Source organism: Trichechus manatus, unplaced genomic scaffold (genome assembly GCF_000243295.1).
Source record: "Trichechus manatus latirostris isolate Lorelei unplaced genomic scaffold, TriManLat1.0 scaffold00012, whole genome shotgun sequence".
In the NCBI taxonomy this organism is placed as follows: Eukaryota; Metazoa; Chordata; class Mammalia; order Sirenia; family Trichechidae; genus Trichechus; species Trichechus manatus.
Window position 1 is genome coordinate 1,079,158 of NW_004443948.1, and position 23,523 is coordinate 1,102,680.

The following is a 23,523-nucleotide window of genomic DNA, read 5'->3' on the forward strand; positions in this document are numbered from 1 at the left end:
ATTGTTAACCATTGTCATAGGGCAACATTTGTAGTAACTGTTAAATGAGAAACTATTTTGTTCTGTAAGCCTTCATCTTAAGTGAGAATAATATCACAATTGGAAGAGCGTAGTCAATGTCACTGAACTGTGTATGTAGAAATTTTTGAAATGGTGTATCTTTGGCTATGTGTATTTTCGCCAAAAAAAAAAAAAAAGGGTTCAGAATTTAGAGGGTTAAAATGTTGTGGGATTGTTAACCAATGTCATAAAACAACATGTGTACTACTGTTTTATGAGAAACTATTTGTTCTGTAAGCCTTCACCTGAAGTACAATAAAATATAAAAAAAAAAAAAAGAAAATGTTAAAAAGCAAAGGTGTTACCTTGAAGACTAAGGTGTGCCTGACCCAAGCCATGGTGTTTTCAATCACTTTACATGCATGCAAAAGCTGGGCAATGAATAAGGAAGACCAATGAAGAATTGATGCCTTTGAATTATGGTGTTGGTGAAGAATATTGAATATACCATGGACTGCCAAAAGAAGGAGCAAATCTGTCTTGGAAGAAGTACAGCCAGAATGCCCCTTAGAAGCAAGGATGGTGAGTCTACCTCTCACATACTTGGGACATGTTATCAGGAGAGACCAGGCCCTGGAGAAGGACATTATGCTCTTGAGGTAGAGGGTCATCGAAAAAGAGGAAGACCCTCAATGAGATGGATTGACACAGTGGCTGCAACAACGGGCTCAGGCATAATAATGATTCTGAGTATGGTGCAGGACCAGGCAGTGTGTCATTCTGTTGTACATAGGGTTGCTATGAGTTGGAAGTGACTGGACAGGACCTAACAAGAATAACAATGCCTAGGTTATAGATCTTTAAGCTTTCCATTTCATTTTTGACAACTTCCAATTTTCCTTGATTCATACTTTATACATTCTACTTTCTGATTATTAATGGATGTTTGCAGCTGTTTATTCTCATTTTGAGTCGTGTCACATCAGCAAATGAAGGTCCTGAAAGCTTTACTCCATCTACATCATTGAAGTCTCTCTACTTTGAGGAGGTAACTCTTCTCTAGTCATATTTTTAATGTCTTCCAACCTGAGAGAGCCCTGGTGGTGAAGTGGTTAAGAGATCCGTTGCTAACCAGAAGGTTGGCAGTTTGAATCCACCAGCCGCTCCTTGGGAACCCTAGGGGACAGTTCTACTCTGTCTTATAGGGTTGCTATCAGTCGGAATTGATTCAGTCACAATGGGTTTGTTCCTTTTTGTTTGTTTGTTTCCAACCTGAGTGGCTCATCTTCCAGCACCATATGAGACAATGTTCTACTGTTATCCGTAAGGTTTTCACAGGCCATTTTTTTTTTGGAAGTAGATCTTCAGGTCCTTCTTCCTAGTCTATCTTATCTGGAAGCTCCACTGAAATCTGTCCACTCTGGGTGACTTTGTTGGTATTTGAAATACTGGTGGCATAGCTTCCAGCATCACAGCAACATGCAAGCTACCGCAGTATGACAGCCTGACAGACAAGTGGCAGAATACTCTTTTAAACTTACTAAATATTTTTCATTAGAGCTTTTATCTTTTGAGTTTTGGAAAAATTATGGCTATACACAGTTCTTTATTTCCTTTCAGAAAATAATTATAACAAAGCTTTAATGTTTCATTGAAGAGGGATACATTATAAGACTTTTTTCAGACACACACACACACGCAAAGGCAATGTGTATTTTGCTTAAAAATATAATATTGCTAAAATGTTTTATTTGATATTTGAAGGTATTTTTACTCTTATTTATTTTTATTATCAAGGCATATTCATTAATTACATATTAAATATTTAGCTATACTCCAGGGTATGTTGTGCAAAGACAAATATATCTTAGGTGAGTTTTTTTTTTAATTTTGTAGAATTGCATAGTTGCAATTAAACTTAGATCTATGAGGTCACATTGTAAAATACTGAGTGGCCTAAAAGTTTTCTATCAGTAGTTTTCTTAGAAAATGTGACTATCATAACAAAGTATTGAATTATATTTTATAGTATTCATTAAAAGCAGCCCCCCAATTAATATATAAGCAATACAAATATATTAAGCACACAAAAATAATTTGAGAGGAAGAGAATAACTTCATAGAAAGGGAAATAATATTGTTAAGTAACAAGGACCAATGGCACTCAACAAATGTAAAACTAAAGACGATCATTAACCAAACTTTAATTCTATCCAATAGGTGAATACATGTGTTCTTATCTTTATTCTTTTATTATTATGTATTATTAAAGAATCATCACTCCTGGATATTCACTGATCTAAAACTAAAAAAAAAAAAAAAAACTCATTGCCATTGAGTTTATTTAGACTCATAATGACTGTATAGGGCAGAGCAGAACTTCCCAAAAGGGTTTCCAATGAGCAACTGGTGGATTTGAACTGCCAACCTTTTGGTCAGGAGCCATGGCTCTTAAACACTGCCACCCGGGCTCCAAACTAAACTAAAGCAAAAAGTAAATGTAAAAAGAAATCTTGTGTCCATTTAGATATAAAAAGTTATAGGGTTTTCATCAAACAAATTTAAAAGCACTGCCATTTCTAAAATGAGAAAACTTGTAAAAGAAACATCTGACCTGGAGAACTTAGCAGGAAGATTTTGACACTCTACTATATAAAACCAATTAGGCAAGTAGGCACTCACACATATACCAAAAAATAATCATTGCATTAACTTATGTCTTTGATTCTCTTTCTTCATGTTGAAAACTAATAGAATCACCTAGTTAAGTCTCACTAGAGAATCTAAGATTCTTAAGGAGTTTCAAGTATATCCTAGAGCATTACTCCAGAACAGTAGTCTTTGAATGATATTCAGAGAATGTGTGTGAAAGGGTCACCTCCGAAGCTTAGCCCCCCTCTGATGATCATGTGAATCATTAGATGCAATGGTAAGTCTAAAAGAGCCTCAAAATTTTTCAGTGTATTCCTTTTGATCTGGGTCACACCAATGCCTATGCTGAAGGCCATGAATTTTATAAATGTCACTTTACTAGGTATTCCTATTGAAAGAAAACACCATAAAATGAGAACCGATGCTATTTTTTTTTTTAAAGAAAATGAAGTCTACACCCTTCTTAAAGAATTTTTCTACCCAATAGGAAGGTTTTCGGGCCTGGATTGGCTAATATATCCATATATGATCTACTTCTCTGTTGTTTTCATCCAGTTTCCTTGTTATCTGTATTATCTGTCTGAAATGCATTTATTGGATGGGTAAGAGTTATCCCAGAAAATATGTCTACCTTGGTTCCCAATATTCATTCTCCCAGTCTCTACATTTCATTGCCATTTTCAGAGTATTTTTTTAAACCTGCATTCAGAAAGTTCTGCCATTATCTATGTTTTATTTTTCAACTTTTTATTCTGAAATAATTGTAGATTAACAAGAAATAGCAAAGATATTACAGAGAGATCTCATATAGTCTTTACCAAGTTTTCCCCAAAGGTTTCATCTTATGCAACTACAGAACATTATCAAAACCTGCAAAGTGACACTAGCCCAAAGTGTGTGTATATTTCTGTGCCATTTTTACACATGTGTAGAATCATATAATAACCAGTGTAATCAAGTACAGAATCATTCCATCATCATAAAGATCTGCATCATGTATACTTTCTTTCCTTTTCCCACCATTCCTAACCCCTAACAACCACTAATCTGTTCTCCATCTCTATAATCTTATCATTCCAAGACTGTTATATGAATGAAATCATCCAGTATCTGACCTTTTGAGACTGTTGTTGTTTTTTACCTCTACTCTGCAGATTGTCCTTGAAATCTACCCAAGTTGTCGTGCGTATCAAAAGTTACTTCAACATTTTTAGAATTTCATTTTGAGTGATCTATAGTATTTTGAAGTGTACTTCTTTGTATAGTCCTTTTTTAGTGGTTGTTCTAGGTATTATATTACACATACATGTCTTATAATAGATTGGTATCTACATTTTACTGGTTCCAGTGAAGTACAGAAATCTTACCTCCTTTTCAATCCCCTGTCCTCACCCATTTACAATATAATTGTCCAAAATATTTCCTCCATATACATTGAGGACCATCAGAAAAATGTAAAATTTTTTTCTTCAAACATGAAACATAATTTAAAGCATTCAAGGGGAGAAAGTCTATCATACTTCTCATATTTTTACTCTTTCTGTTCTTTCTTCATTCCTGATATTTCAAGACCTTCTTTTTATCAGTTTCTTTTTGTTTCAAGAATTTCCTTTAGCTATTCTCTTCAGGGAGGTTTGCTGGCAACAAATTCTCTTTTTTTATCTATGAATGTCTTCAAGTCCCTTTCATTCCTATGGAATGTTTTCACAGGATATCAGATTCTGGGTTGACAATTATTTTCTTTCATCCCCTGTAAGATGTTGTGCCACTTCCTCTGGCTGCCATGATTTCTGATAAGAAATCCACAGTCTTTTGAATTGTTTTCCCCCTATAGTAAGGTGTAGATTTTCTCTTGTTGGTCTCAAGGTTTTTTCTTTCTCTTTGGTTTTTAGAAGTTTGATTACGATGGTTCTTGGCATGGATTTTTGGGGGGCTTTTCAGTTTGGAATTTTCTCAGCTTCTTGAATCTGTAGGTTTATGTTTTTTGCCAAATTTAAGGAATTTTCTGCCATTATTTCTTTGAATACTTTTTCAGCACCACCTTCTTTCTCTTCTTTCTTTCTCTGGGCTTATGATGACACGAAGTTTAAATCTTTGGTTGTAGTCCCACAGGTGCTTGAGGCTCTATTCACTTTTTTTAAGTATATGTTTTTCTGTTATTCAGACTTAGTAATTTCTGTTGTTTAATCTTCAAGTTCACAAATTCTTTATTGTGTCTTTTTCATTGTTCTGTTGAGCAAATAGAGTTTTTTTCTGTTGTTGTTGTTATTGCTATTTTCAACTGTAATGTTTCCATTTGGTTTTTCTTTATATCATCTATTTCTTGGCCAAGACTTCTGTTTATTTCCTTTTGTTTCAAGCATGTTCACAATTACTTTTGAAATATTTTAATGATGGCTGCTCTGAAATCCTTGCTAGATAATTCTAAGATGGTATCATCTCAGTGTTGATATGTGTTGATTGTCTCATTGAAGTTGAGATTTTCCTGATTCTTGGTATGATGAATGATTTTTAATTTTATACTGGACACTTGGTATATTGTATTTGACATTCTGGATCTCATTTAGATCTTCTGTTTTACTAGGCCTCCTCTGACACCATGCTAGCAGGGGGAGTAGGGAGCCGTCTTGTTACTGCCAGGTAGAGATACATGTCTAGGTTCCCCATTCAATTTACTTTGACACTACAGAGTAGGGTGAGGGAGACTTCACTACTGCTGGGTGTGGGTGGGAGTTCAGGCTCTTCACTAGGCGTCTACCCTGGGTGTAGAGTGAGAGGCACCCCATTACTTCTCCCAGTACGGCCTCCATTGTTACCATGGGAGCCTAGTTACCATTGGAGTGTGAAAGTTCCAGCTTCCCTCTAGGGTTCCTCTGACACCACTCAAACTGATAGGGGGATGGGCACCTTATTGCCCCACTGTGTGTAGGTGGAGGTACAAGGCCCCATGATGTGCTCACTGATACCACGCATGGGGATGAAAATCCTGGTTTCTCACTAGGTCTCCTCTGGTCTCCCCCCTGTGGAGATAGGACATTACATTATGTTATATTACAGCTGGGCAAGGATGAAAGTATATGCTCCCTACTGGGCCTTTGCTGATGGGAGTGGGGGTGAGGCCATTGCCTTTTCCAAGGTTTTTGGCTAGAGTAGGGCGGTATTCTGTCTTGCTTGGGTCAGTTCCTGGTCCTTTGGCTAGGGAAAGCAAATTTTTCTCGGGGCTTTTTTTTTTGTTGTGCTCATTGGCCTTTCCAGGTTGCCAGCACCCCCAGCACCCAGTTTGTTATATATGAGAAAAAATCAAAACCCAGGGAACTCACAGTCCTATCTTTTCTCAGATCTTGAGGAATTTATCCAGCTGCCTTCTTCTTCCCACCTTTCAGGGTATTTTTATGCTTATTTTGTATATAATGCCCAGGATTTTAGCTGTCCATAGTGGGATAAATAGGAAGAAGTGCTTCAATTCTATCTTTGTCTATGACTAGAATTCCACTCTTTTGTATTTTTTAAAGTGCTTCACTTGCTAGAACTTCTATGTTCTCACATATCGTATTAAGAGATGGAGTTTGATATATTTTAGGTTCCCTTGAGCTCTTAATTTACAGAAAAAAGAGCAAGAGATTTTGGTTTGTACATATCTAGATTTGAATCTTGACTCTGCTATATACCAGCTGTATGAAAGTAGACAAGTGATTTAGTCTCCATGCGTTCTTTGCCTATAATATACACAAAGCAATTCCACCTCCAGTGTAATTGTGAAGTTTAAATGTAAAGTTGTTGGCACGTAGTGGGCACTCACGTTTAATTATTTTCCCCCTCTGGAGCTATTTTAGTTTTTTACCTTTTATTATCACCATGTATTTTGTAGAAAACTTTATATAAAAGATTTTTGAGAGAAGAAAGTAAACACCAGTACAAGTTTTGATGTAATTTAGCTTTAGGACAAATTTCCACTTCAAAGTCCTCTAGGTTTTCCTTGTTTTATCACCTCTAGTGTCCTGTACCACTAAGAATATGCTTGGGCTTTAAAATGAAGATTCCTGCATCAACAAATAATAATATCACCTATTTTATTAAACCTTTCAACCCTCATGAGGATTTTGATTTTCCATGGGAAGGTAGATATGGAATTTCCAGCACTTGGTTAAACAAGACAACTATTCTTGCACGTATACTTTTTCAAATTTTATTCAAAATTGAAGGAAACTAGGGAGGAAATATTACACCTCCTTTTAGGGTGATGCAATGCCTTATGTCAGTGAATTGTTGATTTTGATTCAGAAGAGATTTATCATTTGTGTTCCTAAGAAAGCCTCGCATTTATTAAACAAATATTTACTTATTTTTACCATTTTAAGTAATTACAATTGCAAACAAGAGATTTGTATTGAGAAAAGTAGGGTTAGTGATTTAAATGGAAATAATTCTAGTTAAATGTTTGAAATCTGATGATTTAGATAACACGTGCAGCCGTACTTAAAAAATACTAGCTTTTAACATGTTATTGAAATATTATAAATACTTTCTGATAAGCCATTATTAGTTTTTGGAGACAACAGTAATAACAAGAGAGTTTTGTTTATACCTTATTTTAAACAAAACTTTGGCAAAAGAGGAAAAACAAACAGTTTAAATGTCTTTAATTCCATAGTCAAGCCTATAGCTGCTTTGTAAAATTGACTTTATGATTGCAATTAATTATTGCTCATTCAAATTAATAACCTAATGAACTAGATTTTTAATATTATCTCAAATCCCTTCCATATGTAAATAATTTATCAAGTGGCAATGATAGACTAGGAGGAAGAACAGAAATAATATTTAAAACTCAATATAATGAAAGCGGAATCCTGGAATCCTTTCCATTTTACTCTGTGCTTTCCAACAGTTCATTACATGCATCATTTGTAATAAATCACAGCTTCCTTGCACTATATCATCATCAATGTCATCCAAAAGCAGTCAGAACCTAGAAGAGTATAAATTACTGCTAAAGAGAAAGTTACCACACTGGAATATGCAACCACATTTCTGAGCTTTTCAGATACTCTCTGATAAAATGCAGCAGTAATTAACCAGACAGTACCTGGTTTGAATATTTATTAGCTGCCAGGGTGAGTAGGCATCACTCTTTTAGTTCTCACTTCTAAAATGAAGATAAATAATTGGTTGGCAAATGCTTCATACACTTTCCAAGAGAGAAGAACACTATATTTTTTAATAATTTTCTGAGAAAAGTATTTGACCTATCTTTTCCATCAAGAAATACGTTGTGTGTTGCAGGTGTAAGAGTAAACATTGCAGGGGATCAAAGACAAGCCTACAACGACAACAAAAACCTTCACCCTCACCAAGGAGCTTTAAATCCAGCGAGTCATCAGAAGAATACTACTCAATTTTCAAAATTTAGCACTATTAATTTTTCCCTGGGAAGACTTCCTGAATTCAATGCAAAGCTTATAGTCTCACAGTACTTACCGCACAGTTTTGTGATTATGTGTGTATATTCCCTGACCACCCTCAGAACCTTGTTGTTGTTAGGTGCCATGGAGTTGATTCCCACTCATAGTGACCCCATGTGACAGAGTGGAACTGCCGCATAGGGTTTTCTTGCCTGTAATCTTTATGGAAACAGATCGCCAGGTCTTTCTCTCATGGAGCAGCTGGATTGGTTTGAACTGTCAAACTTTTGGCTAGCTGCTGAGCACTGTGCTTAACCATTGCATCACCAAGGCTCCTTCTCAGAACTCTAAGGAGAGGGGGAAATTCACCTTTAGAGGTTTATCTCCAAACACAAAGCAGGCAATGTCTGGATTTCAATAAGTGCTCAAGGAGTAAATTTAAGAATGCATTGATGCACAAAGTTCTCATTCTGATTCAGGTAAAATAAGTTTGCAGATAATACATAGGTACATTTTTTATCCTTATTTTGAAATTATTTGAATACATAAACTACCCTATTACTTTAATTTTAATTTGAAAATATAACTGCAAATGCGCTGTGTGCCTTGGACTTGTATTACATATACATCATTGCTTTATTTTTATCAGGTGGTATCTCACAATAAGCAAGTCACATTGCTTTAAAATAAAATACTGTATCTTCCTATCAGTATCTATACAGTATTCCCAGGTCTACACATACAAATGATCTAAACTCAAATGATTAAAATTGACAGTCAAGAAATAAAGATTAACAGAGAAACTGATGAAGCAGAATAAATAGCCAGAAATAAACCAACACATTGATTTTACAAAGGTTCCAAGGTAATTCGATGGTGAAACTTTAGTCTTTATGATAAATGACATTGGAAAATTTGGATGCTCATATATAACAAACTGACTTGATATAGACCATAAACCTCAATGGAAGAACTATGATTATAAAATATCCAGAAGAAAAAAAAATAGAAGAAAAATCTTTGGGACCTAAAATCAGACAAAGTTTTCTTAATTAAAAAAAAAGGCAAAAACAAACACAAAAAATAAGAGAAAAAGTATATAATTTAGTCTTCATCAGTATTAAACACTCTTCTTTGAAAGGCACTGTTATATAAGGAAAAGACAAACCATGGACTGGGAAAGAATATTTGCAGAGCAGATATTGATTCAGGATTTACAATCAAAATACATGAAAATTTCTAATGGCTCAATAATAAGAAGACTAACAGCCAATAACAAAATGGGCAAAATATTTGAAGACACTTAATCATAGAAGATATGTAAATGACCAAAAATACATGAGACTACAATTAACTTCATTAGTGATCAAGGAAATGCAAATAAAAACCAGAACTGAGATCCCACTGTGCAACTACCGAAATAGCTGAAATGAAAAGACCCTGGCAATACCTAACCTTGGTGAAAATATGGAGCAATTAGAAATTTTATACATTGCTTATGAAAATGACAATTGGATAATATCTTAGTTATCTAGAGCTGCTGTAACAGAAATACCACCAGCAGATGAATTTAATGAACAAAAATTTATTTTCTCACAGTTAAGGAGGCTACAAGTCCAAATTCAGGGCGCCAGCTCTGGGGGAAGACTCTCTCTGTCCGCTGTGGGGGAAAATCTTCGTCTCGTGTTCTTCTCAGAGTTCCTTGGAGATCACCTTGTGACTTCTATCTTTTTCCCATTTGTGCTGTGCCTAATCTGCTCTTTCTATAACTCAAAGGTAAATGGTTTAAGGCATGCCCTACACCAATATGGGCTTATTAACATAATAAATTCCTAAATGGATTACATCCATAAATATGGGGGTCAGGATTTACAACACAAATTTTTTGGGGGGGCACAACCTAATCCATAACAGTCACTTTGGAAAATATTTTGACAGTTTCCTTTTAAACTAAACAAACACTTTTCCTACAATCTTCTCATTACATTCCTAGGTATTTTATCTAAAAGAAAAGAAAACATGTGCTCACATAAAGATTTGTAAGCAAATGTTCACATCACTTATATTCTTAATAACAAAACCACAACAATAACAAAAATCATTAACAAAAGTAAAACAACCCCACTGGAAGCAACCCAATTATCCAACAACTGGTGAATGGGCAAACTAATTTTGGTAAATCATATAATAAGATATCATTCAAGAGTTTATTAAATAGGATATTATTAAAAAAGAATTAATTGCTGTTACATACAACAACGTACATGAATCTCAAAAGCATTATGTTAAGCAGAAGAAGACAAGCACAATCTAGTACATCTATATGGTTATACTTATATGTCATTCTTTATTTCCACTATGGACAAAACTATACGGAGAAGGTGATTGACTGCAAAGGGACATCAGAGGACTATTTGGAGTGATGGAATATTCTATACTTTAATATTATGAAATTTATACAACTGCATACATTTGTCAAAGCACATTGAACTGTGGACTTAAAATGTTAATTTTATTGTTCATAAATTGTATCTGCATTAAAAAGACATGTTAAACCATCTTAATGATGCTTATTCTATCTTATTTAATACTGTAAGCTATTTCCCATCTCTGTTCCTCCTTGTTATGGATTAAGTTGTGGCCTCCAAAAAGATATGAAGTCCTGACCTCTGTGGCTATGAATGTGATCCTATTTGGAAATGGGATGTTTCTTTTGTTATGTGACTGAGGTCATGCTGGAGTGGGGTGAGTCCTAAACCTAATCCCTTCTGAGTGGAGGGCAAATCTGTTATCATTAATTTCATACATTGTAACATCTATAATTCTTGAAAATTTACCATAAATATTGTTGTCCTTTTGAAAGCATGTTTCATTGTTTAATATCCTCACCTCCTGATAGCTGAAGTCTAATTGAAGGAAAGAAAAATATCGCATTCTTACCTTAGGTCTAAACATACAACTTGCAATATTCTCCCTTTGCCTTTCTATATAATATACTCTCTATGTCCACATGTTAATTGTAAATATAATCATTACTTTGTATGCTTACTGGAGTAACAGTGCTTGGATTCTTTGCTGTTTGCTAATTGCTTATATTAGAGCTTCTCGGCTGGTGTGCAGGTGACAAGTGTTTTAAGATGTTGACCCCTGACCCTATGGCCACTGTCATGTGGTTCTACAGGATGCTCACAATTCACTCAATTGCAGAGAGTAGCACTGGGGCTGAAATTCTCCACTTTTCTCTCAACAGGCCATATATGCTTCTTGTAAGCTGCTGTTAAGAGTAGATGCATGTTTTTAGTTCACACAAAAGCACTCCATGGGCTAGCTTGGCCTGGCTCAGCCCCTGCGACAGCCCTGTGCTAGCTGCTTCGGGTCCTTTATAGTCTCATTCCTTTATCCCAGGATATAGCCAAATAAAATAATTTTCGACATCAGTTATGACATGAAAGAGTATGAAACACACTCATCCATATAACTTTTCTAGAAACTTGTAAAAGAGAGCAAGTCCACCCTCACTTTGTAAAAATTCTTATGCAATAACATTTGACATAAATGCTGAATACATAATGTTTGTCATGATAATAAAGATGATAATAATAGTAAGTTTCACAAAGCAAAAAATGTGTGAGATCGTAAATGTCCACATATATTAAATCTTCACAATGAGACATCCGGTAGCATGGAGTCTGATAATGGCCTTGAGGGGAAATTACCTATTAGTGACTTAAAGGGAACCATGACATCTATTGAATTACTAACATTATATCCTCTTGCACCTGGATTTTTCTTGGAGGTCACTTTTCCAAGCATTAGCCGGATTTGACCCTGCTGAGCTTGAGAGCTCTTATGAGCTCATAGCCCAAGGTGGTGTGGCTTTAAGACCAAATTGCCAGAAGAGTATATCTGTCACAGAGAAAAATGCAGGAGCATATTTATGTCTTCATGTAATCCATTCATGGCTTTTTATGAACCTGAAGTTCTCTAGGGAGTGACACAAATTCACATCATGTTCCTATGTGTTACAATTTGTATTTTGGAACTCTACTTTAACTGACAGATTTTTTTTTTTTTTAAATAACCAGAGTACTCCCTAGTGGAAGCACATGGGTGGACTTTAAAAAGTAAAAAATTATCTCATGATGCTGGTTAGAGTCAGCATTAACTTATTCTGAATTTTTTTTCATTTAATCTGCTCTGATTTTGAGTTGAATAATATAAATTCAGCTTTGAATTTGCATCAGCTCTCTGCTTGATCTCAGTCGGTGTTTCTCCTTGTGTTTGTAGTTTATCTCTAAGGGGGATGCTTGGCCCATGTCTTGGGCACTCTTGGCTAGTTCTGCACAGGTATGAACAAAGCAAAGCTTTTTTTTTTTTTTTAAATAATTCAAAGACTATACTTTCCAAGGGAACCAAATCAGTTTGTCAAGTCGATTCTGAATCAAGGCAACACCATGTTGTCAGAATAGAACTATGCTCCATAGGTTTTTCAATGGTTGTGTTCTTCTGGAAGTAGATTGCCAGAATTTTCTTCTGAGGTGCCTCTGGGTGGATTTGAATCACCAAATTTCCGGTCAGTAGCTGAGGGCTTAATGTTCTGGGCCACCAAGGGACTCCTAGGCTATACATTAAAGCATCTACTATTTGTAGGTAGTGAAACACTAGCCACATTATAACCATATATAACCTTATTTATAACCATAAATAAGATACAATATATAAGAATACATGTAAGACTCAAATACTAGAAAAACTCACAATCTTATTGTAGGGTCAACAAGTAGACAACATAATGCAAATCAGACTGATATAAGTATCCACAAACAGATATAAGTCCCCACTTTAAAGAAATAACTTCTGACAGATATGAGAATGTGGGGTGTTAGAGAATTTTAGATTTAATTTTAATGAGAAGCCATAAGATGTTTTAGAAAATGTGAGTAAACTAATTTGGTCTCTAAAATATCTTAACTCTAATGTTGTGCTGTTAAATGTATAACAAGCAACTCTTGGTAGGGACGAGGGGCCCTAATTTAGAGCATTTGCCATTTTCTATGGTGTAAATACACCCAGTGTGGCCAAATTCAAGCTACAAATGTGGTATCGCTAAATGTGGAATTCAAAAGTGATGCACAGATTTGCTAGCTTGAGCTGTAAGAATAAATGAAAACTGTCTTCTCATCTTTCCACCACCTCTTTGAGTTTTTTTTCACTCTTTCCTGTACTTCTTTACCTTAACTTATTATTTAAATGCTGCAGTATTTTATTGCTTACACTCTCTGGTTTAGGATCTCATCTAGACTTGCTCTGTTCAATGTGGTAGCCACAAGCTACATGTGGTTCTTCAGCACTTTTAATGTGGCGAGTGCTATTCAGAAACTGATTTTTAATTTAATTTTAATCAACTTACACATTAAAAAAACCCTGAAATTTGATTCAGTTATTGCAAAACTTTTGTGTATATTTGGAATAATATACTTACATACATGTATATGAAAGTCCATTTCAGATTATTTCCAATGAAAATTTAAAATATGAATTGAAATATATTGTGAGTGTAAAAGATCCACTAGAATTGTAAGACTGAGCACACTCAAAACAATGCAGGATATCTCACTAGTAATCTTTTTTAAGAGGAGCCCTTGTGCAGGAAACCCTGGTGGTGTAGTGGTTAAGAGCTACAGCTGCTAACGAAAGGCCGCAGTTCCAATCCACCAGTCACTCCTTGGAAATCCTATGGGGCAGTTCCACTCTGTCCTATAGGGTCCCTATGAGTTGGAATCAACTTGACGGCAACGGTTTCTTGTGGTGCAGTGGTTAAGTGCTTGGCTGCTAACTGAAAGATGTGGTTCGAACCCACCAGCTGCTCTGCAGGAGAAAGTTGTGGCAGTCTGCTTACAATAAGATTTACAGCCTTGGAAACCCTGTGGGGCAGTTCTATCAGTGTTACAGGGTTGCTATGAGTCGGAATCAACTTCATGGCAATGGGTTCTAAGGATTATGTAGTTTTTCTAGGAGGATATGCTATTGTTTGACTGTGAATTCTGCTAATAATTTATGGCTCATATTCTCTAAAGTTACATGCTGACTTGCAGACTTATGCCCTATAGAGATGTAAATAATTTTTATCTGGTAGAAAGCATAACCCAAAATGTTACAGTTTATGGCAATCAAGAATATTAACTTTGTATCTATTGATATTTTCTATCTAATGAGACATTGTCACCATACCTTCCTTTACTTCTTTAAGAAGTGTTTCCTTTAGTTCCTTGAACATATTTATTATGGCTTCTTTGAAATATTTAAATATTAAGTCTGATATCTTGGTCCTCTTACGGCAGTTTCTATGGTCTGTTTTTCTCCTGGTGTATCGGTCACATTTCTGTTTCTTTGCATGTGATGTATTTTTTGTTGAAAACCTAAAAATTTTAGATAATGGATTGCTTGTCCTGACATGGAACCTTCACCCTACAAGCTAGCTGAGTGATTAGGGCATAAGTATTACCTGACTGCCATGTCTGGGGTCAAGACTCTGCCCTACGTGTGGGGGCTGGATGGACAAAAAGAACCCCAAATCTCTCTGCTATAATTGCCTGGAATTTAGCTTCTGCAACACAGAGCTGGGGGTTACAGATGAAAAATGTTGGTGACCTGTCCCTCCTGGGGAGATACTGTAGTCCATGACTGAGAGTTGGAGAGAGAGGCAGACCTCTCTTCTTACTCATACCTGTGAGAAATAGAGCTTCTCTTACGTTGAACTGTTTGAGGTGGGCAGGAGAGAGTGGGTCACGGCTCATGGTTTTTATCAAAATTTAGTACATTGTCTTGAATAAATGCTTCTTCATATGCTGCATATTCTTAGAACAATTTCAGACACTTTACTTTTTTTTTTTAAATAAACTTCATTAGTGATTGTTATTTTGCTAGGGAGCCGTTAGGTCCACAGAGGTCCTTATACCACCACTCTAGAAGTGGGTCTCTAACTTTGTATCTGCACTAATAATCTCATTCTGATTTCTTAAAAAGCAAATATGTCTTTCCTGATAAACTATACAAAATACTGTTTCTTGAATGCCCTTTGAGATACTTTGACCATCTTACTGGTTTTCTCATTAGTTAATGAGTTGAGTATAATCTGTGACACATGTTCATTCTATATACTTGAGAGTTATGTGAGAACTATACATTAGCATTCTAATTCCTGTTCATGTAAACTTTTTTCATGAAGACTACCTGATTCCCCTAAGCAGCATTACGCATTCCTGATGCGTACTTTACCTTGTATCAATTTTTGTTGTATTTACTATACACTATGATAATTAACCATCTGCTTGCATTTCTTCTAATACAGTGTGATGTTAAACACAATGCTTTCGTCCTTGCTCTATGAATATTTATTTAATCCATTTCCCATTTTTTTTTGTATTTAATCTATATTGTCATATTTGCCCTTTCTATGAACTGAAATAATTTTTGAAAGGGCTATAAACAAACAATAATAAATTCAATTTAATTAGCACACACCCTCTTTGGGATTTATTTTCCTCCTTTATAAAATGAAGGAGGTGAGCTAGGTCAGAGGTCACAGTAAGCCCACCTCTTCCTTGGTATAGTTTTGATGGATTCTTTGGTTTTAAAAATAGTGTCTATCTTCATATTAGACTCCTTTCTCTCTAAGAATGAGGAAAGAAAGGAAGAAGGAGTTGAAGAACAAACACTTTCATCCTGTGACACATATATAGAGAGGAAAAAAAGTGAGGCACCAAAAATGCACACATCAGAAATTAAATCCCTGCACTCAGAATTAAAATTCTTAGCTCTTCCAACAAACAGTACAGCCTCACAGACAAATCCTACCCCGGTCTAAGCTCTGCTACTTACTTCCTCTGTGTTTGGGACCATGTTCTCAAACACTTACACTCAATTTCCTTATATGCATAATTTAGAAGACAGAAATGAAATGAAATAAGAAAAGACATAAAGAAACTCCCCCACTAAGCAGACTACCTCCTGCAAAGACAGCTAAGAAAGCATGAGTCAGTATGGAAACATGTTAGAAATCCATCACTTACTATAAAATATATATGCACCTCTCCTTAAGTCTAAGAATTTCTATTTTCTGGGTGAATAATCTGAATACTGTTACCACAGATGATTAATATGTGTAAGACACCTTTAAAAAATTTAATGAGTGTGTCATATGCTATTTACTGTAGAAAATGAAACACTTTTACTTTGTCCCTATTTATTGCCTCAAAGTGGTCATTCTTTCCCCACCTCTATCAAGGCCCTACTATGCATATAGCACTTCGTGAGGCATTAGCACAACCTCAGCAAGTTTATAGCATCCACCTGCACGGAAATCAATTTTTTACATACTAGATCTGGTTCTTTGAAAGATAAACACCTCTGGTTCTGTTTTAACACACCTTTAGCTAACATGACATAATAGCCATCTCTTGCAAAAGGTTTCTCGTAAGATGTCTATTTCAAATTTCATGGTCAGGTTTTAAGTCATATGGTTTTAGCCTGAATTAATTATTATTGAGCCTTTACTAACATTAAACTTTGAAAGGTGTTGATTTTTATGGATGACTCTAAAACCATCCATAAACGTACTATATGCATAATGATGGTTTTGATAAACTAGTCTTATATTTGGGAGCTTTATGCAGAATTAATGATTTTAAAGTTTATATTTTGATTATAACAAAGCATAAAAAATGAGATAAGTGTGTAATGAAATAACATTTTTGAGACATTGATCTATGCCCTTTATTCCTCCAGTATGTCTTCGTTTTCTTGGTGCTTCAGATGCTGCTGATTGGTTTGTGCTCAATGCCTCAGTGAGGGATGCAACAAGACAGAATTTAAAAAAAAAAAAAAAACTTGCTAGAATTCCTGTATTCATTTTTTTTAAAAAGTTAAGCCTTTTGTCCTAAAAAGGCAAAAGCATATGCATGTGGGGGCCAAGGCAGGTTCTGTGAAAGAGTGAAATGACCAGGTGTAAGAGAAACAGCAGTGAAAGATCTCTGGTGAGTGACAACTAAAACTCTCCTCAGTTTTCAAGACTGATGGGAACTGTCTCAAAATAGAGAAAATGCATTTCTTTTCAGATGAGCAGTGCTAACTCAGCACTAACAATTTTTTGTGGGGCAGGAATGAGAATTCTGGATCCCAGCTAGAAATCCAGATTTTAAACTGTTGGCAACTAACTTGCAATTTTTCTTTTAACAAAAATGTGTAAGAAAACACTTTATGTGTCAAACAATAAAAAATATTTGTGGTTGAATTTTGTTCATGGGCTGTGAATTTGCCGCACTGGCTTTGGTTTTGGAAAAATAGAGATTACGGTAGAAATATCTTTGGAAAAAATTATAAGGAGAAATTTTTTCCTACCTTATCAAACCTACCTTGTCCAGGCTAGAATAAGAATCTGTGATTTGTGTGAAGAGAAACAGACAGAAAACTGAAAGTGAAAAGTCTGCTGGTCCCTCGAAAGGGGCTCATGTGCTTCGACAAACTGGAAACACTCCAGAGAGGCAACGGCTCTGTGATTTTGAAGTGTGATAACAGATAGCCTCGCAAAGACTTTTCGGCTCTCTGGCATGTTGTAAAATATTGACTGATCTCCAGGGCCCTAAGTGTGGCACAGACAGGACAGGCAGGGACACAGAAAGATGAGACGTCTTGGTGGAAAGCTATGTGGAGATGTGGTTGAGAAAGATGCCTTCCTACCTCTCCAGTCTCCACAGTCCATATGCTCTTTTCCTCAATTCTTCTTCTCCTTTGCCCTCTTGTCCTACCAGAAATTTTACGAGAAGACTAAGGCTGAAGTTTCCTAAAAGACCAGTAGGATAGGGGCTCAGAGTAGATACTTAATAGAGTTAACTATAGTATAATAAAGTTATACATCCATACCCCTAAATTCAAATGTGCTACAACTGTTATAAAGATTTATCATTTGTTGCCTGTATAGACTGTGGTTCTTATTTCTCTCTTCCTACATTTGCATCTATTCTGGTAAATTTGTTCATTTTAAGTATAAATACAGTATTCATGATAAGTTTAAAGACACATGGATTGAGATGAAGAAAATAAGAATAATGCTATACTAAGCAAAGCCTGTAAAGTGCAAATTCAAAAGCAAAAACTTTGAAAAGGTGTTTGAACAAGTTAGCGAGCAAAATTAACACTAGGAAGACTTCCCATGGAAAACTACATGCCATCTTATAAATAATACCTAAAGCTAAAAAAAAAGACATAACTAACATAAACAAACAAAAACACAAATGCAGAAGGCTGACAACTATTTTTTTCTATCTGTCTCCTGCAAAGATTGTTTGGTGGTGATCTGAAAAATACCAGATCCATAGATTATATATTTTTTTTCACGTAGTCTACAGGTTTTACCACTTATTATAATCTGCTCAAATTCTTTTATATAGGTTGCAAGAAACTTTTCTCTCTCTTTTTGCAATGCTACTTAGATTGTTTGGATAGACAATCTCAATGTATAAAAATCAGAATAATGTTTGGTGACAATTGTTACAGGCTTAGCACTATACTAGATATCTTGAGATAATTAACTGTAACATATGGGGCCTCCCATAATAAATATACTTTTAACTTATCACTCATAATCACTATACAAGTTGCATCCACTGAGAAATAATTAATGTTTCAGTAAAATGATTTATGTTATATGCATTCTGTGAAAAGTAAGAAAGATGGGTAATGGCTGGGCTAATCAAATTGGGGTGAAGAATTTATGCAATTTTTACGTTCCGTTGCCCAATTTTCTCAAGATAATTTATTGGACATCCATTCATTATAAATTGGTTTATACCAAACCAAGAAAAACCAAACCCATTGCCTTCGAGTTGATTCCAACTCATAGCAACCCTATAGGACAGAGTAGAACTGCCCCATAATGTTTCCAAGGAGTTGCTGGTGGATTCAAACTGTCGACCTTTTGGTTAGCAGCTGAGCTCTTAACCATTGCACCACCAGGCTCCAAAAAACTTAGGTTTTCTAAATATTTTTTAGGTGCCTTTTATATATTATTCCACATATAACCAGTTACCATGGAGTAGATTGCAACTCATGGTGATCCTCTGTGTGTCAGAGTAGAACCGTGCTCCACAGGGCTTTCAATGGCTGGTTTTTCAAAAGTAAATTTCCAGACATTTCTTCCTAGGTGCCTCTGAGTGTACTTCCAAACTTTTGGTTAACATTCTAGCTCATTAACCATTTGCATCACCAGGGACTTCATTACACATATAGGCAATATAAAATAATATTTCCTTTATTATGTTATGAATATCAGTAATCTAAAATAGAACTGCAATACCATTATATCAGTGGCAACAGCAAAACAGTAGATGTAAAACAAACCAAACTCATTATAGGACAGAGTAGAACTGCCTCATAGGGTTTCCAAAGCTATAATCTTTATGGGAGCAAACTGCCACATCTTTCTCCTGTGGACTAGCTGGTAGGTTAGAACCACTGACCTTTCTGTTAGCAACTGTGCCCTAAACACTTGTAACACCAAAGCTCCTTAAACAATGGATAGAATAAACGTAAAATGTAGAACTATAAAATCTCTTGCCCATCTATAGAGAACATGTAGAAACTAATATATATATTGATCAACCAAGTGTTATTTAATATTCTATTAATCCATGGTACTAAATTTTCATGGTTCATGGAGTCATTGGGTTTCCTCCATTCTAACAGCAGGGAAAGTATCCAGATGGAGGACGAGGCAGAGTGGAAACCTGATGCTCCATACAGTGTCAATGCCAAGTGCTCAGACTGGACTGTCTTCCTTGTTAAAGACAAGCTCGTGGCAAGTTTAGCAGTAAAAGCTGCCAAGAAGTAAGGAGTCTGGTTTGTTTTGCCGCAAACTAAACTTCTATACTCAGTCCCAAAGTGCATGTCCAATTTATTGAAATCAGTTTCAGGTGGTTGTTTCTGAAATTGAACTGATGATATAAGCATTTAAAAAATAAAAATGCTATGTTTATTTTCTGACTAAATGTAATGCTCAGAGAATAGTATCAAAGTTTTTACATGAAAGGCAAGCGATCTTTATAACCAAACCGTCTGGTAAACTCTGGGGGAAAAAAAAAAAAAAACCCTTCAAGCAATGCTGGATCACACATAGGTGGAGTATGTGGATGCTTCCTTATAAAGTAATTTAAATGATTAATACATTCAGCAAAAATTATTGAGATGATAGACATAGTCTCTATTACCTGCAAGTAAACTTTAGAATTTTCAGAAAGAAAGGTGATAATTAGATTGGAACAATAAAATCCCACTAATCATTCTGCAAAGTAAGTTTAATTCTTAGTTTGCAAGCCCACTTTGCTTAATGAAGTTTAGATACCTGCCTTTTTATTTTAACTATGAATAAAATTGTTTAGACTAGTGACAGAGTTGTTTAATGTGACAATCTCCATGACAAAGATATTATTTGCATTTAAATTACCTAAGCTTAATCATTTTATAGAAGTGTTCTAAATCTGAAGTCCAGAAAAAAAAAAAGTAAAAATAAATTTGTGAACTACATCACCAAAATATAGAACTTAGAAGGGACCAGAAATTATAAAAAAAAAAAATTATTCAAGAAAAGAATATTGGCTAGAAAAATAATTGCGATTTTACTTTTTTTTGGGGAGGGGGCTTTTTTTCCCCAATAAATATAGTTGGACTTTTTACTTGACTCTTACTTCTCACTATTTCAAAAATAAAAGAGATGCATGAACATGATGATTTTATTTCACAATTGCTTAGGCACTGTTTTAGTTCATGAATACGTTTAGAGAATCATTGTCCAGAACTTTGAACGCTTGGTGTAAAATCAGTGTGAGATTCTCTTCTCAAACTTTATTTTGTTGCTTTTGTATGTTTTCTAAATCCCTCAGATACTCTTTTTTGTTATTTATATAAACATTATTGTATAGTTTAAAAAGCCACAAATGAGATTTAGTATGTATTATGTCTGAGCATTTATGTCTTTTTATTTGTTGGCAAGTGACACAGATTTTCAAATACATCTTGTTGTTAGCTGTCATTGAGTTGATTCTAACTCATGGTGACTCCATGTATTTGCTTAAAATTTATTCCAATTCATCAAAGACTATCAATACCAAGATAGAAATGAGCATTATTTTTTCAAACATTATCATTATTTTCAAGAGAGAAAAGAATATTACAAGCTTAATGTAAATTGAAATGGAGCATGGACAGAACTATTAGGAACACATAACTAACTGGAACATATGTAAATAATTAGGATATAGTTGTTAGAATTTCTGGTGTAGTATAAAATAAGCCTACATTTTCATAAAGATTACTGAACCTCAAAAATTATACTATATTTTAAAAGTGAAGATTAAGTTGTGAAAATGATAAAACTGTAGAGGAGTTCCATCTAGCAGGAGCAGTAGATTTGTACATTTTTGAAGAACCTCCTTAGTCCTTTTCCACCATTCTTAAGCTGATTGTCCTACAATGAAGAAATTGACAAGATGTTTCACCCCTTTTCACAACTTTATTAGAAATACACACTGCCTATGCGCTAGCCTGAATACTACAGAATAATATATATCACATCTTTACTGAATCTGTCTTACAGCAATAAATGAAACTATAAAGATATAATTGCCACACTGTGATGGATACAGTGACAAACTAATAATATGCCAGAGCAAGTGGGAAAAGGAGCCCTGATGGTGCAGTGGTTAAGTACTCAGCTGCTAACCAAAAGGATGGCAGTTTGAACCTACCAGCCTCTCCACGGGAGAAAGATGTGGCAATCTGCTCCTGTAAAGGTTACTTTTACTCTGTGCTGTAGGGTCACCATGAGTCAGATTTGCCTCAACGGCAACAGGTTTATTAAATGACAAATGAAAAGATGTTTCTATTAAATAAGGCCTAAAAAAAACAGAGAAATGTCATATTCTTACTTTTAACTGACCAAATTACTTATAACCATTTAAATAGTGTAAATAATAATAATAATCTTTAAAAAGTATTACCCTGAACTACTTATTACAGCAAGCACTTTGCACATTCACTACATATCTAGCACCCAGTCCATATTTTACCAATAATAAAACCATTCTCAGAAAAGTTAAGTTTCTTACAAAAATCAACTAGCTAGCAAATAGTGCATCCAAACCAAAAAACCAAAACTGTTGCCATCAAGTCGATTCCGACTCATAGTACTCTATAGGACAGAGTAGAACTGCCCCATAGGGTTTCCAAGGAGTGTCTGGTGGATTCAAACTGCCAACCTTTTGGTTAGCAGCCGTAGCTCTTAACCACTATGCCACCAGGGTTTCCAGTGCATCCCAGATAACCCAATTACTTTTTCCTTTTAATTTTTTGTTGATACTCTGGGTTTTCAGTAATGGAGAGCATGCTGAATCATCGAATGTGTCTGTCTTTGATAGGTAATATGTTTTATGTTTTATACCTTAGTCCACAAATTGTATCCTCAGAGACCAGAGGTACATATGTGTACCACTTGTGAACACAAATTCTACTCCCAGAGTCCAGAGTTACATACGTGTACCAAAGAAAAATTTTCAAAATTCATGTTTTAGCTACCAAACATTCAATGATTCAGCACCACCTCATACAATATCCTTTAGAAACGGTGATTTCTGGCACATGCCTGTTTTTTCCATTTTGCACTGTTATATAGGGTCCCACTTGCTGGCAGCACGTACTGTCAATGGGACAGCAGGTTCCCAATGAACCCCAGAGGTACAAAAAGTAAGTGGTAGTGATATATATTGCCAGTCCTGAAAGGGTTAATTATGATGATTACAAGAATAATAAAGTTATAAATATATGCTTTTAATTATTATAATTATATGCATTTAAAATTATATAACTGTAATGATTCACAAAATGATTGACCAGAGAAATATCCAATAATTAGCAATTGAAATATAACTATCCAAGTTCAAGTTTACTTTCAAGTGTACTATTTAGTACACTGCAGAATTAGTGGATGGTTTTGAAGGGTATTGAGAAATTTTCTGATTTTTTTAACCAATGGTTCCCCTTTGAATTCCTATACTTTTTAGCTTCTTAGCTGTATATGTGCACAGACACCCCAACCAAAAAAGAAAAGAACTTAATAATTCAGCAACCTTATCTTAAATAAAGAAAAGATAAATTTTTTTTTATTGTACTTCAGCTGAAGGCTTACAGAACAAATAGTTTCTCATGAAACAGAAATACACATATTGTTTTATGACATTGGTTAACAACCCCACAACATGTCAACCCTCTAACTTCTCAACATTTTATTTGGTGAAAATACACATAGCCAAAGATACACCATTTCAAAAATTTCTACATGCACAGTTCAGTGGCATTGACTACGCTCTTCCAATTGTGCTGTTATTCTCACTTAAGATGAAGGCTTACAGAACAAAATAGT